This window comes from Rutidosis leptorrhynchoides, chromosome 1, assembly GCF_046630445.1.
Source record: "Rutidosis leptorrhynchoides isolate AG116_Rl617_1_P2 chromosome 1, CSIRO_AGI_Rlap_v1, whole genome shotgun sequence".
Classification (NCBI taxonomy): Eukaryota; Viridiplantae; Streptophyta; class Magnoliopsida; order Asterales; family Asteraceae; genus Rutidosis; species Rutidosis leptorrhynchoides.
The window spans coordinates 533,660,696-533,683,832 of record NC_092333.1 but is presented as its reverse complement, the minus strand read 5'-3'; the positions used below and the strand labels follow the sequence as shown (position 1 = coordinate 533,683,832).

The 23,137-nt window shown below is 35.3% G+C and overlaps 1 long non-coding RNA gene across 2 annotated transcripts; it reads left to right on the top strand.

Moving 5' to 3' along the window:
- The first annotated feature begins 4,931 nt into the window (after positions 1-4,931).
- LOC139877628 (uncharacterized) lies at positions 4,932-6,738 on the top strand. 2 transcript variants are annotated; one of them, XR_011768704.1, is made up of 3 exons: positions 4,932-6,148; positions 6,260-6,320; positions 6,396-6,738. It is a non-coding gene; the product is annotated as an uncharacterized lncRNA (long non-coding RNA). The 2 variants fall into 2 exon arrangements; XR_011768703.1 differs by lacking the exon at positions 6,260-6,320.
- The last annotated feature ends 16,399 nt before the right edge of the window (positions 6,739-23,137 follow it).

Sequence of the window (23,137 nt, the reverse complement as noted above, 5' to 3'; positions counted from 1 at the left end):
CTCAATGATATAAATAGAATAAGAAATATTCTCTCTACAACAGAATACGAAGACAGGAAAAAGCCATCAACAGAAAGATTCCAAAGGCTATGGGATAGCCTTGTAAACTATAATGAAACTCATACAGCAATGATGTTCTATCCCAAAAATAGGCAAACTGGCCTTAAAGCAGTTTTCTACCAGAAGCATCACCATTAACAATATCAGAATACTTTGTCCACGGGCTAATAGATACTCTCTATATCGATGGTCGGACACTTCATGAAATCAAAGAATTTCCTCAAAAAATGCAAGACGCAATTACCCGATACAGAGATAACTTTGCAAAAGACGGAGAAATGTTTCTCAGAATGCATTCAAGCTACCCAATATTTAACGAGTGTCTACAACTACTCGTTCCAGTAATCACTATAGCACAACTAGGAGTAAGCAATGGTAATTATCCAACAAGAGATGAAGCACCCCAAATAACACCCACTATCGACCACCTGGTAACATCTTTAGCGGGAGTTTACTTTAGCTCCTCAAGAATAGGAAATGGCCAAGAACAACAAGAAAACATGAGAATTAATTACGTTAACAAAAATATACTAATTTATTCAAACACCAACGAAAAGATCGATGAAAAAGGCCTCAATTTAATTCAAAACTTTGAAGAGCCCTTCGAAGCATTCAATGGACAATTCGCATCATTACGAGAAGACATGAAGAGACTTCTATACAGACAAATCTCTCAGGCACCAAGACACAGTTGTGAATACTGTTCAACCATGGGATAAAGAGTCACCAAAAATTCCCGAACGCTAGCTTTTTTAGCGTGGGGAGGATGTAGACAAAAGAAGAATAAATAAGTGGGTCCCACGTGGGCCATACCAATAATGTAATATAGATAACGTGTCCTTGTAATAATTGTATTGTATATACGCGTGATAAGTGTGTGGGCCATGTAGGCTACAGGATTCAATAATGTAAGATACGTGTGTGGTATGCATTTAAATAAGTCTCGGTGCGCAATAATGTATAGGTAGTGCACGGGTCCCAGGGCATCTGTAAATAGTATTATGGCTCGCCTATAAAAGGAAGCCTCAGTTGTCATTTGTAATCAGGTTGTATTTGATAATAAACCTCACTTGGTTTTCTCTGCTGAGTCTTTTAGATTCTGAATAGCAGAGCTATCATCGTTGAGACCTAACGGATTCTGAATAGCGACACCTATCCAAGCATTATATATTCAATTGTCTAAGAGTACAACTGAATATAATTCATCAGTTATCATCTATCGTAATTATCATTCATTTACATAAAGTCAAGCCACTATCTAATTCACATCCAGCATCCATTCATTTACAATTCATGAAATATGAATTATTCCACTATCAAGGAATCTTGTAATAAGAACCATTCAATATGCATTCATATGTTTACATTTAAATACTTGTGAATATTAAACGGATCCTCACGATCCTGAATTCAAGTGTTAAACGTTACGTAAACAATTGGCAACCCCCATTCACGTCCGAGGCGGAGGGCAAGCCCCATCCACCTTTGAGGCGGAGGAAAAGCCGCACGTTCCGAGGCGGAGGACAAGCCCCACGTCCGAGGCCGAGGACATGCCCCACGTCGGAGGCGGAGGACATCCCCCACGCCCGAGGCGGAGGACATCTCCCACGCCCGAGGCGGAAGACATGCCCCATGTCCGAGGCGGAAGATATGACACTTGTCGGAGGCAATAAATCGATGCGCCACGTCATAGTGTAGCGTAAGATAAAAGCCAAATCGCACATTTTTAGGTATTGTTCCTTTTGATATTTGTTATGTAAAACGCCATTAAAAACATATATTATGTGATATGTACGTTAGGCATTGGTTGGTGTGTTAGTCACCAAACGTTTGTCATTGATTGGATGAAAAATTTAATTAGTGTTTCAGCAATCAACAATCAGATCAGAAGAGTTGAGCTGCTTTTTGTAGAAAGAACGAGTTAGAGCTCCAAAGGGCCGCTTTAATAAGAAGCGCCACTTGAAAATATTGTCGAAGGTTTCAAGGTAGAATAGAAGGCGCCGCTTTGCTAGAAAAACGGTGTGTGCATGTGAAAGCCCTAAGCAAAGCGTCGCGTTGTTTTTGTGTAGTATGGTTGTTGGCAAAATTTTATATTTCTACGTAGGCTAAAGATTATGTTTTTCTACTAAACTGATTGTAACCTTAATTCTCTTTTTTTTACATGACTCATCATCTAGATAGTATCTCAACTTTTGAAAAGCAGGGCAGTTTTTTATATAGTACAAAATGTTCTTATGGTACACGACCATAATTGTTCTATTAGATTGCCCAAGTGATTGGAATTGACATAAAATGTTATTCTCGTGTAGGGTGTTGTGTGCCAGCAGGGGCAGTTTTAGATTTTCATTTCAGGGAAATGGCTACTGGCTACTTGGGAGTAAGAGTGACTTGCAATGCAGAAGGACAAATGAATGAGCTCAAAATTTTATCATGTGAATCTTTAATAGAAAGCACAATAAGAAATTAGAGTTTTTAGCAGACCAAAATTGGAACGTTGTGATTCTTCTTGGACGACGTGCCATCTGGTGTTTCGGTTTTCGCACGCCGTGCGAGTGGAGCAAAAGACCTGGGCAGGCAAACTTTGGCACGTCGTGCCTGAACCCTGTCAAGCCGTGCCACGTCGGGTACCCAGACTACCCAGATCCGTTTAATTCTTACGACCCGATGGTTTTGAACTGACCCGAATCGTTTCAACTACAGTTTATATGCATTTAATTGTTTTGAAAAGAAACAAATCATTCCACCCTTCTCTCTACACAACCGATCGACTTTCTCTTCTCACACCCAAACCCTAACTTTTTCTAGTCCGAATTTCGTGCTTAATCTTTGTGATTTCTTACAATTGATCACGGGCAGAGTAAGTTTTCCCTCTCTTATCTTGTTCTTACACATGATTACTTGCTATTTCATCTTAAATTCGGGTTTCTTGTGTGTATGCTTAAAAATGTGTACTTTGTGCAAGTTTCCATGTTTTTAATACTTGAGCACTTAAATCAGCAGCAACATGATTTTAACATCTACCAGAGGAGGAATGCGGACCCGTCGGGATCTCAAGGCCCTTTTGGGATTACTAGGGCATGTGTGCCTATGATTGTTATGTTGTAACATTTTAGACTTGTTTTGTTGTTTCTGTACTATTCAGACTATGGGTGCTTCATTTTCTGTTTGTATCTCTGAACACGAGTGATGGTGGTGGACTCTTCACCATCACTTCTATGCTTAGGTTATCTTTTTGTATGTGTATGTATGTGTAAGGTTGGATGTGACGTGATGCTTTGAAAAGTCTGGCAGTAAGTTCAGCACGTTCTCCGCTTTTGTAGATTGTCTGATGATGATCGGGAAAGGGACGATGTTCTTATGCTGTCAGTAAAGTAAGTTCAGCGCCATATGTCACGTGTCCTTCCGCCGATCATCCTATATAGCCGCGGGGAAGTTCTCGCTACCTTTTTACTTGTTTCCCTCTCAAATTCATCTTTGTATAATTTCAAGTAATGAGGGCATTACCTGCCTGAACTTAAGTGTGGGGGGAGATAATTTCTCACGGGTTGTTTTGTGTATGCTTGGCCCTTGCGAAAGTCTCGATTTTCACGTGCTTAAAATGGACTAATGTTTTTCATAAGTATGCTTAATTGGACTTAATTATTAATCGGGTAATGATTTCCTTTCCTCTGTTAGTATTGTTGCTGACATCCGAGATGTATCACTTCTGGAGCCGACCGTAAGGTTAAAATTGCATAACTAGTATATGTGTGTAAGTTATGTGGACTATGGACTTTAGTATGAGTGTTTAACCTTAGACGCTCGTTTTTAGGTCCCATTGGCTATAGATTTTTGTTGTTGTGTAGTGTATTTACCTACTCCCTTTCCGGAGTAAGTGATATCACATTTCAAGTGATATAAGTACGGTGGATGATAAGGAGAACTTTAGGAATCTTATAGCCTTTTATTTTAAAACCAATTTGCAACCAGTCCACCCAGGTCGTTAGCACCCATTATGTGTGCTAACATTCCATCTAGTTACCCTGAGAAGCCTAAGCCATTAGAGAACCGAAATGAAAACCATATTCCCATTTCTACCCGATTTTTAGAGGTTTTAACTCCTTATTACCTTTCCATTGACTCGTTACTTAGTGATAATGGATTGAACAATAATTGTAGCTGCTTTAATTGGAGAAGTTCTTACACATGGGAAAGTGAAAGGTTTAGAGCATTTTTGAGTGTCCATCTCTGAGATTTTCACACATGGAGAAGGACATGCCCCGTGCCCGAGGCTGAGGACATGCCCGTGTCCGAACATGCCTCGTGGCCGAGGCGGAGGATATGCCCTGTGTCCGAGGCGGAGGAAATGCACCGTGTCTGAGACAGAGGACATGCCGTGTGTTCGATTGTCTGAAAGAGGACAAGCCTCGTGTTCGAAAGGGAGGACATGCCCCGTGAACATGCCCCATGCCCGAATGAGAGGACATGCCCCAATGCCCCGTGTCCGAATGAGAGGACATACCCCGTGTTTGAGGCGTAGGACATGCCCCATACCATGTCGGAGGTGAAGGAAATGCCTCATACCATGTCCGAGGCGGAGGACATGCCCCGTGTTCGATTGTCCGAAAGGGTGGACAATCCTCATGTCCGAAAAAGAGGACATATCTTGTGCTCGAATGAGAGGACATGCCCCCAATGCCCCATGTCCGAATTAGAAGACATGTCCTATGTCCAAGGTGGAGGACATGCCCCATACCATGTCCGAGGCGGAAGAAATGTCCATTTCCGAATGGGGGACATGCCTCATGTCCGAATGGGAGGACATTCCTCATGTCCGAGGCGGAGGACATGCCCCATGTTCGAGGCGGAGGACATGCCCCATGTCCGAATCATGCCCCGTGTCTGACGGGGAGCACATGCCCCATGTCCGCGGAGGACATGCCACATGTCCGAGGCGGAGGACATGCCACATGTCCGAGGTGGAGGACATTCCTCATCCATGTCCGAGGCGGAGGACATGCCACATGTCCGAGGTGGAGGACAAGCCCCATCCAAGTCTGAGGCGAAGGACATGCCCCATCCATGTCCGAGGCGGAGGACATGCCCCATGTTCGAGGCAGAGGACATGCCCCATGTCCGAGGCGGAGGACAAGCCTCATCCATGTTCGAGGCAGAGGACATCCCCAATATCCGAGGCGGAGGACATGCCCCATGTCTGACATGCCCCATGTCTGAGGCGGAGGACATGCCCCATCACGTCCGACGCGGATGACATGCCCCATCCACGTTCGAGGCGGAGGACATTCCCCATCCACGTCCGACGCTGAGGACATGCCCATCCACGTTCGAGGCGGAGGACATGCCCCATCCACGTCTGAGGCGGAGGACAAGCCCCACGTCCGAGGCGGAGTACAAGCCCCACGACCGAGGCGGAAATCCCCACGACCGAGGCGGACATGCCCCACGTCCGACGCGAAGGACTTGGCCCATGTCCGAATGAGAGGACTAGGCCCATGTCTGAATAGGAGGACATGCCTCATGTTCGAGGCGGAGGACATGCCCCGTGTCCGAAAGGGAGGACATGCCCGTGTCCGAAAGGGAGGACATGCATGTGTCCGAGGTGGAGGACATGCCCGTGTTCGAGGCGGAGGACATTCCCCGTGTCCGAGGAGGAGGACATGCCCCATGTCCGAGGCGGAGGACATGCCTCTTGTCGGAGGCAATAAACCGTTACGCCACGTCATAGTGTAGCGTAAAATAAAAGCCAAATCGCACATTTTATGGTATTGTTCCTTGTTATATTTGTTATGTAAAACGCCATTAAAAAGTATATATTGTGTGATATGTACGTTACGCATTGGTTGATGTGTTTGTCACCATTAATTGGATGAAAAATTTAATTGGTGTGTTTCAGCAATCAGCAATCAGATCAGAAGAGATGTTTTATGTAGAAAGAACCAGTTAGAGCTCCAAAGAGCCGCTTTAATAAGAAGCGCCACTTGAAAATATTGCCGAAGGTTTTAAGGGAGAATAGAAGGCGCCGCTTTGCTAAGAAAAACGGTGTGTGCATGTGAAAGCCCTAAGGAAAGCGTCGCGTTGTTTTTGTGTGGTATGGTTGTTGGCTAAACTTTATATATCTTTGTACGCTAAAGATTATGTCTTTCTACTAAACTGATTGTAACCTTAATTCTCTGTTTTTATTACATGACTCATCATCTAGCTAGTATCTCAACTTTTGAAAAGCAGGGCAGGTTTCTATATAGTAAAGAGTGTTCTATATGGTACAGCCGGACCAGAATTGTTCTATTAAATTGCCCAAGTGATTGGAATTGACATAAAATGTTATTTTCGTGTAGGGAGCCTTGTGCCAGGAAAGGCGGTCTTAAATTTTCATTTCAGGGAAATGGCTACTGGCTTACTTGTGAGTAACCGTGACTTACAATGCAGAAAGACAAATGAATGAACTCAAAATTTAATCATGTGGATCTTTAACAAAAAGCACCATGAAAAATTAGATGTACCTCATAATCAAGTGGGTCGGACATTTTGTATTGTCTAATAGCAATCGAGCCTTCTCCTTGGTTTCTTTGACCAACGGGCCTCACCTAAGTAATGCATTTAATTATAACAATTAGATATGAAATGTAATACAAGCAATACATACTTTTAATTGATGATAACAAAAGTTTACCTCTTTAATATAGTAGTAACAAGCAAGCAACTGTGTGCACACGCACAGAGTCTATTTAATTTAACATCATTAAAAGATAAGATAATGGACCACATACACAATCATATATCAATGAAAAGTGGGTAATAAACTTGTCTAACATCCAAGTTGGCAGAATGAAAAATGTACAGTGAGTATAAGAGAACAAGTTACGAAATATTTGACGTATGTGAATCACTCAGTACCATACCTACATCGATCCCCTATCAGTTGCATGTCTCTTCTCTCTGAAACCAACAAAGCCCTAAGCCACAGCTGCAAGGCTTAATATTAATCCCCACTAAATAAAAGTAATGCATTTATTTATAACCATCAGATCAGATATGTGATGGGATGTAACTCACGAAGAGTGGATGAATTGATGATTAAAAAAAAAAGTCAACCTCTTTATTAGCAAAAAACAGCAGCAGTAGTCTATTTCATGAAATGAAGTCAACTGAAGATAAAAGCTTAAACATGTGAGCTAACAATTTGAACAACCTGGGCGTCAAGTGGAATTGGCCCAAAATCAGGAAAATGGACCACGTATTAATTTAATATTTAAACAGTCTAAGTAATCATCCCATCCCAAATATCATATAATAATACTCCAACAATCTTATTGGTTATTGTTAACTTATCTCAAAAACTTCAACAGTAGTTTGACTTTACCGGTATTGGTTAACAGCAATATGAATAAAACTAGCAGGCAGCATTTAACAAATTATAATTTATTTATGTTGGATTGTGGAATTACAAATCCTATGATTGAAAAAACATATGTAATCTTTCATCAGTGTCAATATGAGATTCATAGAAAAATATGTAAATAGCTAGAGATAAAAGATACTAGTATGCAATGTAACAAAAATGTGGAAACAAATAACCTGTGTCATGCAGCGTATCGAGATATTTCAGAGAGCACGATCCCACCATATATCCTTAATTAAATAATGTAATTTTATTTTATGGGAAATATGTCGTTCCCTTAATTCTTTATGATACATTTGCATGAAAAAATGCTCGAATACAATAAAAGTTCGTGTTTTGACCAATTAAATGGGTAATTTGTTCTTGATGATCAATACATGGAAGAGAGAATAATAAAATTTTGCACAAAAGAATGGACAATAAAAAAGTAGGAATCAATTGAAAACTTAATTCGGCAGGTGAATTTAAGAAGAAATTACCTGCTGCTGCAAGGAAGATGACGGACGACATAAAAGAGACTTTGAGAAGCTGCTTCCATATACTCACTCGATAGTACAACAACACTAATTCATTCATTCGCTCCCTTTCAGTCTCTCTCTAGTATATGATCATCAACATACACCTGCAATGCAAAAAAGAACATGACCATATATATATATAATCACCTAACATAAAAACTTCAAAGATGAAGAAACTTACAGCTGTGTGATAATGGATGGAGCTATCAAGAATATCATCAGTACTATTCATGTATGCATCTGCTTGTAAAAATAAAAATTAATTCAAAACATAACCAGTTTAATTATTCAATGCCCTTTAATCTAACCATACATATGTGTTGCATTCAAATCATTATTACTCTTTTCCATTCCATTCCAATACAACAACAATATACCTACCTAAATTTATACTCATAATAATTGAGTAGTAACAATTAATTATATACAAAAACTAATACAAATTCAACATCTAAACTAAACCTACTTTGACTAAAGTCAGTCATAATCTAACATTTATGAAGTAAAAAATCAAACATTCAAAAAGGTCATAATAGAATATTCAAGAAATTCAGACTCAAACATTCAAGAAATTCAATCACGCATTCAACAAATTCGAAATCAAACATTCAAGAAATTCGGAATTGAAACATGACAGAATCAAAATTCAATAAAGATGGAACAAAATGTTGCAAAAATAAAGATATAAACATATATATTGGAAATTAGTACGGGTAAGAGTGGATATTTGCCCTAATTTTGATCGAATAGAACAATTTTGGAGTAGAAGCTGCTGCGTGGAGTATGTATGGTGGAGAGTACGTAGTTGTTTACAGGAGGCCATCGCCGGTTATTGATCGAAGTAGAAGCTGCTGCGTGGACTATGTATGGTGGAGACCATCGCCGGTTCGTTTTTGACCGGAGGGTTTCGGGGGAAGTTTGGGGTGTTTTTATTTATAGTTTTGTTGTTAAAGCGAGTTGAGTTATTAACGCGTATTTATTTATTACCGTTAATTTAATATTTACCCTAATTAGTTATTACTCCGGAATAATCATCTGCTTGCTTGCTTGGTGATTACGGAAATGCTAATATTGCCGTTATTTAAAGAGTAGTGTCATGTCATGCTTAAAAATGTCATAAAAAATTTGAATTACATTTTCACTCTTTGTCTCTTTATTTAATAATAATTGGTGTTACCTTATTTTATTTTACAAATTAAAATAAAAAAATTCGAATTACAACCTTAAGAATTGTCTATAACACATTCAGACACGCATTAAACAGTTATACAATGAATAAAACTACCCATTTCATTTCCTGAAGAAAAAAAAACCATTTATCACTTATTTATGCACATATTTATTTCTTAATGACAACCTTTGAGATTGTTATTAGACCAGTTCTTAAAATAAATTTAAATATTTAAATAAGTCACGTACTAGAAATATAAATGTTTTTTCTTTTTTAAACAAATTAAATATATGTGTTTCCATCATATCAACATATGCATGTAATCACTGATATTCATACATAATCCTTACAACAACGACAATCTAATAAATAATTAAATCTACATATACAAAAGTAGAATTGTGAGTAGAACCTAAATTACTTAAGAATCAAACTGCATCAAAATCAATACCTAAATAAACAAGAGAATTTGATCTTATACTCGATCCTTAAATTAGTGAATTTTAGGGCAATACGTGTTAAATAATAAAACCCCAGTAGAAATCGTTTTATTATAATGCGATATTTATATAACAAATAACCATACCCCCGTAGAATTTTATCTTATACTCGATCCTTAAATCGTTTTAGAATTAAGATATATTAGTAAATTGTCTTATTTATCTTATCAGTTGTGATGAGACGTTAAGACTTGCTCAAGGTTACACTCTTTTGTACGGGCATTACTCTGCGCTAAGAGTTTTGCATGCTAAATCTACGCAAGATTTTATCAATGTAAGTACTTTGACTAAAACCAATAAGCCGTTTAGATTTGTTTCTATAGATCTTGATTTCATGAATATAAGTAGCTTCTCCAAGATCCTTCATGGCAAAACATTTTCCAAGCCAAGACTTAGAAATCTTGCAAAGTTGGAATATCATTTCCAATAAATAATACGTCATCGACGTACAAGATCAAGAAAACTTCTTTGATCCTATTAACACGTCGATGTACGAAGATGGTGATGATATCACCTTATTCCTGTCTTTTGTTCGATCACAACCATCATCAACATCACATATTACCTTCAAACACCACCACTTAACATCTTGAACTGCTGCTACTAGGTACTGTTTTCTTTTTCTGTTTGAACCACCAACCAACCGCCATGATTATGATGAAGAAGATGATGAACAGTAGAAACGAAGGTAAACGTGAAGATTATGCGTTCCGTGTAGAAATGTACACGTTCCGCGTAGTAATGATCTGAATTTGGTCACAAGATTACGTGATCCGTGTGGATTATAAGCGATTCGCGTATGAAGATGATGATGATTAACAAACTGTTGTTGCTTCGTTTTTTTCTGTTTTAGACGATGAAAATGATTATGATATGGCGATGATGTGATGATATGAAGATATCATGATGATGCGATGATAATGATGATGAGATGATGATGATGATGATGATGATGATGATGATGATGATGAAGATGGTGATAATTGATGATGAAAATACATGGTAATTATACTAATACTAATATTAATATTATGATTATTATTATTATTATTATCATTAATATAATTAAGATTGTTATTATTACTATTATTATTATTAATATTATTATTAGTATTATCATTAAGATTATTATTAGTATTATCATTATATAAAAATTATTATTATAATCATTATTATTATTATTATTATTATTATTATTATTATTATTATTATTATTATTATTATTATTATTATTATTATTATTATTACTACTACTACTAATATTATTATCATCATTATTAATATTATTATTCTTAAGATTAGTATTATTATTAATGTCAATTATTAGCATTAATATTAATATAATGAAATATTATTATTATTATTAATATTATTATTATTATTATCAAAGTATTATTATTAAGTATTATTAGTATTAAGAATTATTATCAATATTATTGTTTTTATTGTAAAAATAATACAATTTTTTATTTATTATTATTATTATTAGTATTATCATTATCATGATTTTTATATATTTTATTATCATTATTATTATTTTTATTAACATTATTATTATTATTCTTGTTATAATTATTATTATTTGTATTATTATTATTATTATTATAAAAAAATACAACTTTTTATTTATTATTATTAATATTATTTTACCAAATAAATATTAGTTATATAAAAATATATTTAATACATATAACATAACTATATTAATATTTTTATAATAAATATTAATTATTTATTTAAAGTATATAAAATAAATATATTTAATTAATTTATTAATGTAACATATAATTTATTAATATAACAATTATATCACTAATAATAATATATAAATTTGCTCGATTACAATTATATGTGTTAATATATATAATTGATATAGGTTCGTGAATCCGAGATCAACCCTGCATTTGTTCAGTTCCGTCGTATGCATATTTACTACAAAATACAGTATCATGAGTTTATTTGCTCCCTTTTTATTAAATGTTTTTGCAATATATATTTGTGGACTGAGAATACATGCGCTGCTTTTATAAATGTTTGACGAAATAGACACGAGTACTTAACTACATTCTACGATGAATTACTATACCGTATATCCTTGTTTTTGCTTGGTAGCCTAAGAATTAGTGTACGTTATAATTGACACTAATTGACGTGAATCCTAAAGATAGATCTATGGGCTTTGACACGCTCCAGTCAGAGAATTTGAACTGCTTTAGTACTTCGATTTTATACAGATGAGATTCCTGTATGTTTGGGGATATGCTATATGCATCTTTGTTAACGTCGGTTACCAGGGGTTCATCTGGAGAATGATTTTTATACAGATTGTGAGATGCATGTATGTTGTTTATGAAAATGAAATCTTGTAGTCTATTAAAATTATTGAAAATCATTGTTTATGATAAACCTATGAACTCACCAACCTTTTGGTTGACACTTTTAAGCATGTTTATTTTCACGTATTAAAAAAAAATCTTCCACTGTACATTTGCTCATTTTAAAGATAATACATGGAGTCGTTCACGGCATATTTCAAAAGACGTTGCATTCAAAATCATCATCGAGTATTATATTCAAAAATCATCACAGTTGTTATGTTGTAAAATGTTATTTATGATGATTATCTATACGTAGAAGTCATCAGTTGTCAAAAACCTTCGATTTATATACGATATGTCTTTTAAAAGAATGCAATGTTTATAAAACGTATCATATAGATGTCAGTACCTCGCAATGGGACAAGATGTTGATGTATTCGTCCATATGGATTTGGAAGGGTCATTTCAAATGTAACGAGGTACAATTCACTATTTCTAGACATTGTTCTAAACGGGCTACATACATCAGTATGTATTAGTCTTAAAAGATCTTTAACTCTTTCACCTAAATTGAAGAAAAGAGCTTTGTAATTTTTTCATATAAACATGACTCGCATACATCAAATTACTAATGGCCAGATGATTTCAAAATCCATATGATTGGAGTTTTGATATGTGTTTGTTTGTTTATATGACCAAGACAATACCATAGATAGTTCTTATTCAAGTCTTGCTTGAATCGTTTGGTGGTATAGGTATACACAGATGTCTCATTTGAAATCACACCATGCACATCAATTTCAAAAATACCATCACGTGGATAGACATTAAAATAGAAATGCTAATATTACCGTTAAAAACATAATTTAAAAATGTACAGGATGTCATAAATGGATGCCAATTTTTCTAATTCACAATAGTAAATATTCGTATATGTAAGCAAATGTAATCAGTGATGGCACTCATTCTTACACATATATGAAATATATACTTCTATTTCCATCCATTATTACTCTTTCATAGTAAAGTATTGTGTGGTAAGCTTAGGCCAAAGGTAGTTATAAATTACCAAATCTTAACATGTTATCCGCATGAAGTGCTTCGTATAATCAAGTTTTAATATAAATCATGCTGGAATGCAACATCAAGTAAATGGTGAAGACCTATGTATTGCAGATAGCGGTACCACACACACTATACTCAAATCTAAGAAGTATTTCATTGATCTGAAACCAACTGAAGGAATTATAAATACTATATCAGGTCCGGCAAACTTGATAAAAGGAACGGGAAAAGCAAAATTCATGTTACCAAATGGTACAAATTTTCTGATAAATAATGCCTTATTTTCTCCCATGTCAAAGAGAAATTTGTTAAGCTTCTCTGACATTGACAAGAATCATGTGATTGAAAAACTACCAAGACTTAGTTATGGTTTACATTATACATATATAAATGTACCAGAAGCACACATGGTAGTTAATTAAAAGACATGTGATCCTGTAATGATGAATCTGTGGCATGAGAGATTAGGCTACCCAGGATCAACAATGATGAAAAGAATAATTCAAAATACACATGGACATCCATTGAAAGATCAAAGATCTCTCATGATGCACTTATCCCATGTACATCATGCTCACTTAGAAAATTGATAATAAGTCCATCACCTCTTAAGGTTGAAAAAGAATCACCAATATTTCTTGAAAGAATTCAAGGTGATATATGTGGACCAATTCATCCACCATGTGAACCATTTAGATATTTCATGGTCCTAATAGACGCGTCTAGTAGATGGTCTCATGTTTGTCTATTATCAAGTCGACATATGGCATTTACAAAATTTCTTGCTCAAATTATTAAATTGAGAGCACATTTCCCTGATTATACTATTAAAAGGTGAGACTGGATAATGCTAGTGAGTTTACATCTCAAGCAATTAATGATTTTTGCATGTCTAGTGGGTTTGTTGTTGAACATCTTGTTGCTCATGTGCATACACAAAATGGTTAGCTAAATCGCTAATTAAACTATTGCAGTTAATAGATAGACCATTGATAATGAGAACAAAACTCCCAGTATCTGTATGGGGTCATGCAATTTTGCATGTTGCATCATTGATTCGCATTAGACCAATTGCAAGTCATATATATTCTCCCTTGCAACTTTTTTCAGGCCATCAACCAAATATTTCTCACCTTTAAACATTTGGTTGTGTGGTTCATGTTCCTATCGCACCACCACAACGCACTAAAATGGGTCCTCAAAGAAAGATGGGAATATATGTTGGATATGAAGCATCTTCAATCATAAGATATATTGAACTCATGACGGGTGATGTTTTTACAGCACATTTTGCTGATTGTCACTTTAATGAAACATTGTTCCCTAGATTAGGGGAAGAAATAAAAAATAAATAAAATGATGTTTCATGGTGTGAACCTCAATAAATGTATCTTGATCCTAGCACAAAAGAATGCGAGACCGAAGTTCAAAAAATAATGCATATGCAAGAACTTGCGAATAAATTGTCTGATGCATTTACTGATACAAAAAGGGTGACTAAATCATATATACCAACAGTAAATGATCCAGCTCGAATTGAAATTCCAAAAGTTGACAATAAAGTCACTCATGAGTCTTTGTCATGCCTGAAATGTGGGAGACCAATTGGTTACAAAGATAAAAATCATCGAAAAAGAAAATCAACTGATAATGAGGTAAAAGAAAGTGTTCAAGAAGAACCACAAATCAATACTCCTTCTGCGGAGGAGATTGATGATGTCAATACGAAAATTATAATCAATTATGCACATTCAAAAATATTATGGAACCGAAATGAAATGAAAAATCTTGATGAGATATTTTCATATAATGTTGCATATGACATCATGAATGATGATGATGATCCAGAACCAATGTCTGTCATTGAATGTCAAAATAGACATGATTGGGATCATTGGAAAGGAGTAATAAGAGCTAAATTTGAATCGCTCAATAAAAGAAAAGTTACGGATCTATCGTTTTCATACCTAAAGATATGAAACATTTGGGGTATAGATGGATTTTTGTGCGAAAAAAATGAGAAAAATGAAGTTACAAGGTATAAAGCTAGACTTGTAGCTCAAGGTTTTTCTCAAAGACCAGGAATTTATTATAAGGAAACTTATTCTTCTGTTATGGATGCAATTACTTTTAGATACTTAATGAGCCTAGCATGGTAGTTTTCAAAAATTTAGAAATGCATCTCATGGATGTTGTTACTTCTTATCTATATGGATCACTTGATAGTGATATATATATGAAGATACTTGAAAGATTTAAGGTATTAGAAGCATCCAATGCAAAACCCAAAGAATTGTACTCAATTAAATTACAAAGGTCTTTATATGGTTTGAAACAATCGAGTCGCATGTGGTATAAACGATTCGCATGTGGTATAAACGATTTAGTGATTACTTGATAAGAAAAGAGTATACAAATAATCTTATTTGCCTATGTGTTTTCATTTAGAAAACAACATCTGGATATATGATCATAGCTGTTTATGTCGATGATCTTAACATGGTACAAATAAAGAGATTGATATTGCTCAAAATATACATATTTATCTTCGCAATATCTCCCTACTTTCGTGGCATTTCGATACGGGTTGTGATGATTAGTGAGCGGTTTGTGGTATTTAGTTGTTTCGGGACAAAAGTGGTCTAAAAGTTCATATTTATGCCAAGGAATCAACCCTTGGGTCAAAGGAATGAACCTAGTGAAGTTTTGGAGTGAAAATGAAGTTTCATGGTCAAAAGCGCCGCTCCTAAGGTCAAAAGCGGCGCTCCTATGTGCTAAAACGTGTGTTAAAAAGATCAGCAGCCAAAAGCGCCACTCTGGCACAAAAGCGCCGCTCCTGAGGTCCAAAAGCACCGCTCTACGCGCTGATTCAGCAAAAAATTCAGCCGACCTATAAAAGCATATTTGAGGTTTTTGAGTTAAAGAGCTGCTTCCTTAGGCAGTTTTGGAGCCCTAAAAGGGTTCCAATCATGAATCCATCAAGATGAAGTCCAATTTCATGCTCCCAACTCCAATTCCATGAATATTAGTGATAGATTCACATCATCCATTCTCCATTTTAGTGTCTTCTCCATTTTGGGTTGTAATCTCCACCTTACTTTACTCATTTTTCATTTATTAGTTGTAATCTCTACTTTTCTTCATCTACCTTTGAATTAATTACTTGTAATCACTCAAGATGATGTCTATTTGTGTTTCTATGCTTAATACTAGTGTAATCTTTGCCATGCTTGGCTAAATCATTTGTGTTTGCTTATCTATGAATCTCTAATGCATAGGATTATCCCTTAATCTATTGAATGAAGTTGTTTTGAATGAAAATACATGAACTAGTATTATTGTGTTAGCTATGGGGTCCATTGCTATGATTTGATATTGGTTTTACTTTGATTACATAGGTTGAGTAGCTCTCTTAGTGATTTGAGAAGTAAATCAATTTGAGCTTCAACACCTTAGGTGATCTAGACAACTAGAATAGGGATTTCAAGTGATTGTGTTTCTAGTCTAAGTTGGTTTTCAATTGACCTTTGTTCAACATAGTGGTGTTTGACTATCTTAAGTGATTTTGATAGTTAAAGGGTTTTAAGTGATTTCAACCCGAGCATAATCTCAATAATCAACTCATACTTAACTTGATCTTAGGATACCATGCTTATGTGAATTTGCAAAAGTATAATTTGATTAAGGTTTGGTAGTATTACTAAACATTCACTAGTTCAAACAACCAACACGATATCAAATTGGGTAAAACAAGGGCAATCCAAGCATAGAGAGGATTAGATAAGTGAACACTCTTTGTCTTATTGATTAAATCTCATTTCTTAGTTACTTGTTACTTGTTGCTAGTTAAGTTTAAGTTTGTTTAATTGAAAAAGTTTAGTTGTTAATTAAAATCTATCGCAAAAACCCCAATCAAACAAACCCCTAGGATAACTATTAGTTTCAAGTATTCAACTTACACCGCTCTCTTGGGACGAACTTGATAAGAATACTTACATTAAGTGGTATAATAACCGGGTTCTAAGTGTTCGATAGTTGTGCGTGCTTATTTGTAATATTTGAATCTTGTATAAATTTTGAGGGTTAAATATGTATTGTTCCCCACGCATCAGAGATCCATGAAGTCATTTAACTTCTAAAGAAAGAATTTGAAATGAAAGATCTCGAAAAAACCAAGTACTCCCTCCGTCCCACTTCAAATGTCCATCTTTCTATTTTGGGACGTCCCATATCAAATGTCCATTTTGTATATTAACCAATGAGAAGAGGTTATTCTGGAGAGAGAAGATTTCTCATTGATGGATAATGAAGTTAGTGGGATTTCCTAAAACTGTGTGCAAAAAGTAAGTGGACACTTATAATGGGACGGAGGGAGTATTTCCTTGGTTTGCAGATTAAGCATATGCCTAATGGTTTACTTGTACATCAAACAACTTATACATAAAAGATTTTAAAATGTTAGATCACTTAATGTTGACACTGATCTATTTCGTTTATGTGAAGATCATGAAGATATTCTTGGACTAAAAGTACCATATCTTAGAGCAATTGGAGCTCTTATGTATCTTACAACTTGTACAAGACCTGAAATTTGAAAGGTTCAGCCTAGGTCCTACAAAAAGACACTGGAATGGGATCAAACACATATTTCGGTACCTTCGAGGAACAACTGATTTAGGATTATTTTATTCTAACGATTCAAAACAAGATTTGGTTGGTTATGCAAATGCAGGTTATTTATCTGATCCACATAAAGTTAAATCTCAAACTAGATATGTATTCCTAAATGGTGTTACCGCAATATCATGGCGTTCTCAAAAATAAACACTTGTTGCAACATCATAAAATCATGTCGAAGTGATTGCATTACAAACACTTGGTGGTCCAAGTTCGAGTGTCCATTTTCGCATGCAATTATCTCAAGATGTAAACAATCAAGACACATATCCTATATGAAAAATGATGTAATAAACATGAATTTTCCAAAATTCAAAAGATTTAGTTCGAGAAGGTATTCAAAAGTTCCTTTAAGACGTGTTTTCACATGCATTCGACAATAAACGTTACCAAGATTCAATCAAGCATAATAGGTGACTTATGTATCCGATTAGTGTGATATCCTAGTGTATTTTGCAAGTTTTTTCACAAGCTATCTGTTAATGTCAATATCACATTTCAATTCTCATGTCAAACATCTCAGAAAACTGATTTACACAACATTGAAACCGAAAACTTTAATTAGTCATAACTTGCAAAGCGTATAACGAAAACATGCAATTCTTACACGAAAAGTTATTAATTTTTCGAAAGAAATTCATCTAGATATATATATCAAATATAGAAAGTATGTCTAAGATATCAGTAGCATGCATTTCAAATTCGGGATTTAACCCTAACACACAAACCGAACAAATTATCGAATTTAATCATGCATACCAGGGCCGGTCTCGTGTTTTCTGATGCCCTGAGCGGGCCCGAAAAAGTGGTCCATATGGACAAATAATGCGTGTGAATGGACTTTCTATCGTATGTCTTCTAATCATTTTAGAACTTTGAACAAGAAGTTTTAAGCTTGATCTTATATCTCTTCCTAGTTTTGAAGGAAGTCACTTTTTGAAAGCATTTTATGTATCCATTTCGATGTATCTTATGTCTTCTCATCATGTTATATTATGCGTGAAGTGTGATACTTTTGTCATTTAAAATTAATTTCCAATTCGTTAGTTTGGTTGTGTATCCCATCAGTTTGTGTGTAACAAGTAACAACAAGCTAATTAGTAAAACAAAAATTTAAGTCATTTTTAATTACTAAGTATATTATTTATAAGGATAATTAAATATTATTTAAATTCATTTTTTAGCAACAATAGATTGTTTCAGAGGCGTCTTAGAGGGTGTGCTAACATGTGCAATCGATACATGCCCAAAATTTCAAGAGGGCCCAAAATTTCAAAAACTTGTGGATAAATACATGTTTTTCTTATCAGTCCCAAGAGGAAAAGGAATTTACAACCGACGAAAACAAAAAAATTTACTTGCTTCTTTCAAAAATTTAGAAAATCCAATGTATATCGCAATTCTTAACGTTATAAGGGCCCTTATTTTTATATTTCGAACAGGACCCTATAAATTTATAAGACGGCCCTGGATTGTTTATGTCATCATTTTATCAGTTGGTTTTCTACTTTTGTGGACATAACAAAATTTAATCCACGCATAATTATAAAAAAATCTCAACCACCACTTCATTCATATGTACTTTTTTATCAATTTTGTTTTCTGAACATAACTTTATTTCATATGCCTATGTATTGATTTATCAATTCATCTACGTTTACAAACACACAGAATAGTGGATTACACATAGTTAACCTGATTACATTGGTCATTTAAATAATATTGTACTACGTAGTTCACATTTGGAAATACTAAACTTTTCATTAATGCACATGTAAATGACTCCATTTGGAACTTTTTGCTAATTCTTTTTCATCCCACGTCAGTGGGTGATTGATACAAAATGTACCCTATAATCAAAAGCCTTGGGTTGTAGTTCAAGAAATGTTGGGCTTATTCCTCCTTGGGCTTACTAGTAATAGTAATAGTAATTTATGTAACTTGGGTTTAATAATATTAATATGTACAAAAAAAAATATTGGACCCTGAGCAATTGTACACTTTGCTCCCCTTACGAGCCGGGCCTCTAGGATTAGAGCAATAGACACTAAATACATATGTAATCATCAAAAAAAAAAAAAAAAAAAAAAAAAACTGAAATAGAAAGCTAGGGTTTTAGAGTTAAAAAAAAAACTGAAATAGAAAGCTAGGGTTTTAGAGTTTATACCACCAAATATCAAATTGCTTATGTTAAAGTGTAAATAGACACTAAATACATATGTAATCATAAAAATAAAAAAATAATAATAATAATAATAAAACTGAAATAGAAAGCTAGGGTTTTAGAGTTTATACCACCAAATATCAAATTGCTTATGTTAAAGTGTAGAGGACGATACTAGTGAACGTTTTCTATTAAAAAAGCATTAGCAAATAATCAATAATTGAAGGTGTTGTGATGGTGAAGGTTTGATGCTAGTGAACGTTTTCTATTAAACAAGCACTAGCAAATAATTAATAATGGAAGTTGTTGTGATGGTGAAGGTGGTCAGCGATGGGAGAGGAGGAAGAAGGAGTGTCGGTAGCAAAGTGTACAATTGCTCAGGGCCCACAATTACTTGGGGCCCAATATTTTTTCTACATATTATTATTATTAAGCCCAATATCATAGCGTTCTCAAAAACAAACACTTGTTGCAAAATCATCAAATCATGCCGAAGTGATTGCATTACAAACACTTGGCGGTTCAAGTTCGAGTGTCCGTTTTCGCATGAAATTATCTCAAGATGTATAAACAATCAAGACACATATCCTCTAAACATCATGGATCACTTGTAAACATCAAGAGCCCTAAATTAAAACCATGGGAACCCCCTAATGGGGCCATTCGGCCGTGGGTACTCCATGGGGTGTCCATGGGCTCGTTTTGCTAAATCGAGTGATCGTGGGGCTCGTTTTTAGTAGCCAACAATCTTACCGAATTTCCGAAACGTTAATCAATCGTTTAAATGAAACCATGTGATCCAATTTATTAAAACAATTAATAAATTAATTATATTCTAAAACATAATAATTATATAAAATAATTATTTTAAGTAAGTTGTTATTTGTTTCGTTGTCTCAAATACATTTTTCTGATGTTAACCAACCGTTCGTATTTCAATTCTAAACCGAAGCATTTTCCTATTGAATATGTATCGCATATTAACACATACCTCTAAGGACTAAGCATGTATTTATGAAGTTAAATACACAAAGTTTCAAGTAATCGTTGTTAAAATAAATAACAGATAGTTAACATAAGTAACGAAAAAAGTAGGGTTGTTATAGCCAGTTTACTAATATCAAACTTGATAATTTTTTTAATGTATCCTTTTATTGTCAGGAACTTAAGTCTCTTGCAGATCAACATGGAAATGTTGGGGATAAAGTCGGATCCACGAATGGTTCTTCAACTGGCCATATCACACAATTACTTTCTTTTTATCAAGCTCGGTCAATGTTGTAACTGGAAGAATCGTGAAAGCAGAAACAAAGCCTTCCACCTTCTACACCATCTGACGCAACCCTAATCACAACCAACGCAAATTCTTCATCCAACAAATCCAGTTTTTTTTGTCAATCTCAGTACTTTGGCCATAACAGGGGTCTTGGTGGTTATCGTACCAATTATTGAGGTCGGAACAACACAAATCGTGGTCATGGTCGAGTGTATTTCCCAAATACTTCTCCAAACTGGACGACACAACCACCATGGAACTGGCAGCAAAACCCTTGGGCCTATCCTCCACCATGTCCTTATCCCACAAACAGTTGGGCTCGACCCAATTCTCATCAGGCCGATTTATTGGGCCCGCAATCAACTCAAGCCCGTTCGGTTACATCAGACATTTCAAATTACTATCCTAATGATATTGAAAATGCTTTGCATACGATGACACTCAACTCACCCGAAGATACATGGTACATGGTTACAAGAGCCACATCTCATACGGCATCAAGTTCAGGTAATCTATAATCTTACTTTCCTTTGTGTTTTCCTAAAAGGTATTTGTCGAAAATGGCCAAGCTATTCCAATTAAAGGTTTCGGTCACACTCAACTTCCTTTTCCTTCTCATTCTTTAGATTTACGCAACAATTTTCATATTCCTAATATTATTAATTCGTCGTTTATCAACTGATAATCAACTTTCACTTGAATTTTATCCCTTTGGTTTTACTATGAAGGCATCCCGAAGGACAACCCAATTCTCAGATGTAACATGCTACGCCAAATAAAGAAATCTCCATCTACATTTATTGCTTTATCTTCTAACATATGGCATTATTGCCTTGGCCACCCGAGTAATGATGTTCTTCGTGTTGGAGTGCAAAGCGAGTTAAACAAGGATTTGAAGAAAAAGAAGAATTCGGTTTGCCAGATAAGGCGCACCGCAGCCTCTTCTAGGCGCGACACGTCCTCTTCTAGGCGCGACGCGGCCTAGAGTGTAAACAGGGTTCAAGTCGAAGAAAGTTACTGTTTTGGATTTTTTCCTTGGAGGCGCGGCGCGACAATCCCTGGCGTAGCGTGGCTTCGGTCTGATGGGGAAGTTTCCAAAAACGTGTTTTCTTGTTCCCAAAGCTATTTCCTTGTTGAGTTTTGCCTATTTAAGTATCTTATTGTAACCCATACATGTATCCACGAAAATTATCAATAAAAGAACTCTCTTTGGTGGACGCAGATTAAAGTAATCATTCATGATTATATATAACCTCGTTAAATTCTCTTGTCTTTATTATTTATGCTAGTTTCTTCGTATACATCAACTATTTTCATTTATTGTAAGTGAGTTTGATAACCTAGGATTATCAATTCTTGTTAGGGCTCACGTGCTTTATTCCTAACAAGTGGTATCAAGAGCTTCGGTTCGGTTTCATGGGAACAATGGCAGAAAAGAGTGATGTGAAGATTGATAAGTTTGATGGGAATGATTTTAGCTTTTGGAAGATGCAAATTGAAGTTGTGCTCTATCAAAAGAAGCTTTACCAACCGTTGAAGGGTGTTAAATCAGAAGAGATGACTCAAGGCGAGTGGGAGTTGTTGGATAGAGAAGCCCTAGGAGTTGTTCGACTTTCTCTGGCCAAGAACATTGCTTACAACATCGTGAGTGAAACCACAACGGCGGGTGTACTTGCGGCTTTATCTAACATGTATGCAAAGCCATCTGCTTTGAATAAAGTTTTCTTGATTCGGCAATTGGTGAATGCTAGAATGATAGAGGGTTCCTCAGCAACGGATCATGTTAACGAATTTAATTCGATTTTAACTCGTTTGAAATCGGTGAATATTAAATTCGATGATGAGCTTGAGGCGTTGTTTTTGCTATCTTCATTGCCCAATAGTTGGGCCGGTACGGTTATGTGGTTGCTCGAGGGTTTAAAAAGGGAACCATGTATATGGTTGAAGTTCCTAAGGAAGAATGGCTAGGTGATTTTGTGGATGTTAAAA